This window comes from Euprymna scolopes, chromosome 7 (assembly GCF_053919585.1).
Source record: "Euprymna scolopes isolate OS-2025 chromosome 7, ASM5391958v1, whole genome shotgun sequence".
Taxonomy (NCBI): domain Eukaryota; kingdom Metazoa; phylum Mollusca; class Cephalopoda; order Sepiida; family Sepiolidae; genus Euprymna; species Euprymna scolopes.
The window spans coordinates 104455926-104460623 of record NC_136488.1 but is presented as its reverse complement, the minus strand read 5'-3'; the positions used below and the strand labels follow the sequence as shown (position 1 = coordinate 104460623).

Here is a 4698-nt window from a genome sequence, read left to right as displayed (position 1 = left end):
TTACTTTCATCATATTTTGCTTTGGTTTTGATACCCCCAAATTCAAAGTTATCTCTTTACAACCCTTCCTTTTCATAACCTATCATACTTTCATAAATCAGAGTCCATTTTCTGTAGGCTGTTTTTGAACCCAGTCAACGACGGGTACTTTTGCTAATATATATATATATATATATATATATATATATATATATATATATATATATATATATATATATATATATATATATATATATAAAATGACATTTATTTTTGAAGACCACTCTTCCTTTCTCTTTCTCTACTATTAAAACCTGATCTCAACAGAAAAGATAGCAAGAAAATGTACTGCTGAGTATCAGAAAGATTTTTGATGCTCAACGCGATTATCTTTTAGTGACTATAAATGTTTTCCAACTTAAAGAAATTTGGAAGCACACGTTTGTTAATTATAGCTTAACCCTTCCTCGACGTATATTTCGGATTGCCATATAAAATTAACTCAATGCTTTGTTGAATCCATTTCACAGAACTAATAAATGAAGTCATAAATGACGTCATAAATCTAATGAATTTGCAACTATTTTCTCATAAAGCATAATGACTACAAACATGAAAATCTTAAATTAATGAGATCGTTTTAGTTTTGAAGAAACATACAAAGTATCTGAATATAAATGTGACTAATTTGGTGCTTAATAACCCGACCAATGTTAATTGTATTGTTCTATACTTTTCAAGGTTTATAGAAACTATCATAACGTCTTGAAATCTTTAAAGAAGATGACATTATCATTAATATTGGTGGAGCTATGAACCTCTGAATAAATGTGGTTCAGTGATGAAACTCACTTTTCTTAACGAGGCCACGACAATAGCAGAACCTTTGTTCGGGGGATCTCCAGCATGAGATAAAATCTTTCACGCTGTGAATGTACCCCGTGGGCCGCCATCTCGAAACATGGCATAATCAAACGGTTTTTATTTAAGAGGTGGGAGGCATGCCACGAAAGAAAATGGTTTCAATAAGACGGATGGGGAATGGGGGGTATTTCCCCACACCGTTAATGCCAGTCTAAAGCGGATGGGTCATTATTTTGCAGGTCGACTGATCTGTAGATTCCGTGTTTAAAAACGATCACCACATACATCGAATATAAACCCACCGAACTCCTGTTTTTTTACACTAACTTGTACCAGACCAATGCACAAAGAATAACAGATCTCAAGTTAGCCACTGCGACCTATCAATAGCATAACAGAGTGTGTCAAGATTATGACCAACTTTGGTCGACGACTCCAACTATGCCATCAGCGTGCGTTCTACTAATCTCCAAAGAGTGAAAGTAATTAGCTTTATAAACGAGAGATGCTTTTTATAATGGATAATTTTTTGTTATAGAGGCGTTCCTTTAAAACGAATATTTCCTTTTTTCTTTATTCCCCCCAGAAAGTTTATGGTCGTCCAACTTTACATGGTAAGTGTATTAAAACTATACAGAAAAACATTCTAACATATGTCGAGTCTGCATTTTAAATGTAATCAGGAGACTAAAGAGAGTGTTGTATTTGTATTGGTATATTTTATGTGTATGCGCGTGTCTGATTCCGTGTATTTGTGTGAAGTTCGCGTGTGTATGGTTTGTATTTGTACATGTGTATATAGTTTATTATCTATATTTATACTTTAGACCAGGGGTTCTCAACCGGGGTCCACATGGACCTTAGGGGGTCCATGGAATATTTCTGGGTGTCCACAGGCAAAACATAACAAAATGGGAGTCCACAACGATATTTTGATGGTTCATGAAGAAAACCAACTCAGAATAGTTTCTATTAAGAATTTAATTTCTACTGTAATTTTGTATAGTTTTTTTTTTCAATCATTCAAGTTATTTTAACTATAATATTTCTATTTACCAGGTTTAAATTAGTTTTAATTTAAAAACAAGGCCGATAGCCTTTAGTCGCGTGAATGTAGGATTTACATGAAATTCTTAAAGATAAACTAAAATGACCGAAAAATGGGCTGAAATGACTTAAATAAATAAAAAGTAAATGACTTAGAATGACTTTAATGAACTTAAGGATGAATAGAATGACCTTAAGAATGACTTTAATGCTTAATAAATAACTGGAATCCTTCAAAAACAACTTGAATGATCTGGAGAATGACTTGAATGGCTTTGAGACTGACTGGTTGTAAAGTGGGTGATCATTTTACATTAAATTAATACAGAAAATTGATCCCCACTTTATATCACAATAAGTACAGAATGTATAAAGAACAGATACTACACTTTGATCTTGGCCAAAAGGCCAGGAAGAGGGTATTTATTTGGTCCGCCACCGAGCAAATTAGGCACAAGGCCGATTTTTAATGTGAGGAATGAAGGGGAAATGGGGAACAGCTCACCGGGGAGTAGGAGAGCTGGATAGTGACAAATGGTATGAAGGGTTGTCCCTACATTGATCAAGGTCTTATATGTGGGGTTTGTATTTATTTGCTTCCCCACTGAGCAAATTAGGCACAAGGCCGTTTTTTAATGTGAGGAGAGAGAGAGAGAGAGAGAGAGAGAGAGAGAGAGAGAGAGAGAGAGAGAGAGAGAGAAGAGGGGGCCAGCTCCCGATGGGTGGGTAATGGGAGCTGGATAGTGACAACTGGTATGAAGGGTTGCCCCTACATTTACCAAGGTCTTATATGTTGGGCTTGCAGTATCTGCCGGAACAGATACTACACTTTGATCTTGGCCAAAATGCAAAGAAAGGGTATTTATTTGCTCTCCCACCGAGCAAATTAGGCACAAGGCCGATTTTTAATGTGAGGAGTGAAGGGAAAATGGGGACTAACTCCCCGGGGAGTAGGGGAGCTGGATAGTGACAATTGGTATGAAGGGTTGGTATTTATTTGCTCCCCCACCGAGCAAATTAGGCACAAGGCCGATTTTTAATGTGAGGAGTGAAGGGGAAATGGGGACCAACTCCCCGGGAGTAGGGGAGCTGGATAGAGACAATTGGTTTGGAGGGCTGCCCCAACATTGACCAAGGTCTTATATGTGGGGTCGCCCCCACATATGGTCTTTGCTTGCAGTATCTGCCGGAAAAGATATTTGATCTTGGCCAAAATGCCAAGAAAAAACTTTAAAAGCTAAGAACAGAATCTATTAAAAACAGACCTTTGATCTTAACCAAAAAGGCATAGCACAAAAGTGTTACGGACAGACCGACGAACCGACGGAGTGACTTATAGAGTCGCTTGCACGTGACTAATAAAGTTTAATTATATAATATTTCTTTGATTATTAAAACTTCAAAATTTATATTAGTGAAAAATAGAAGATTGTCTTATGACTAATAGTTATGAAGTTGTTCACCAAGATAAAAAGAAGGGAAAGGGTATCCATGAGTAAAAAAAGGTTGTGAACCACTACTTTATACTGTTATAGCATCGTGATAATATTGCGTATTTTGAATGGTGTGCGTGTGTGTATTATTTAACGAGTTTGTTTATTTTGGTATATGTACTTGTTTTCTATATACGCATATTAGCTACATATACATGTTTCCTATACATATATACAGGTGTACATCGGACGGACACACACACACACACACACACACACACACACACACACACACACATATATATATATATATATGCACACACATACACATGTGCCGATATGCATTTCGTATAAAAGCTGTGTGCTTTATTATGCTTTGTTTAATGCGGTTGTAAGGTAAGAGTAATTTTATGGCGTTGTTTTTAATCTAGCATTCCTGAATTCGGGGATATTATTCTTCAACCACTCATAAAATCTAAGTACTTCAGACTTTTCATAATTGCCGTAATAAAACAAAGACACTAAACATTATAAAGTGTGGCCCGATTGCATTTGTCATGTCATCTGTTCGGCTAGCTGTTAGATATTGGGCGAGTATACTACTAGTATATAACATGATTAATTGAGAATAATAGGAAAGGATAAGTCCGCCGTATGTGACTTGCTGAACTAGAGGCTAGAATTACTAGAATGCGATAATTAATAAAAAAGTATATGACGGCATATACCTAAAAAAGTGTGAGAGAGAACAACGGGCAGTTCGTTGGGAGTACGCAACGCATGGACATTGAAAATTAGATAGGCTGACAAAATATGATTAAACAGTGATTATCGGTCTCTCTCGTTGCCCAACTTATCAGTGATTTGGAACGAAGATCAAATTAAATACATCTCTTCTATCTTCTATCAGGTTTAGGTTGAATTAATGTTTTTTATTTTCGAAAGTGTAAATAATGAACTGTAATTTCAGGCAGCACTTATAGGTCTGGAAGGATCACTCTTGGGACGCAATTACCAAAATACGAATACGTTTTGTGAATTTTCTTGTGTTTTGGAACTTCTACTACGACTACTAATGCTAATAAACTCTCTCACACACATTTTTATTGAATAAACGTTTTCACTTATATTTCAAACGCACATCCACACACGAAACATTATATAAATGCAACTCGCTCCCACAAACATCAAAAACATTTTTAAGAATCTTTATCCGAATAATATTTTTATGTTTTAACTGCTGTTTTATTTAGATTTGTTCGTTGTTTGGTTATTTATATTTTGAAACTTTTTATAATATTGTTTTGGTCATGTATTTTATAGGATCCGTGGTAAGTGTTTTATTTGGTTCTTTCGTCTCTTATTTTATGTATTC

The 4698-nt window shown here is 35.4% G+C and overlaps 1 pseudogene; it reads right to left on the bottom strand.

Annotated features, from left to right (window-relative positions):
• Nucleotides 1–2185: 2185 nt before the first annotated feature.
• LOC145280529 (U2 spliceosomal RNA) lies at nucleotides 2186–2310 on the bottom strand (annotated as a pseudogene).
• Between the last annotated feature and the right edge of the window lie 2388 nt (nucleotides 2311–4698).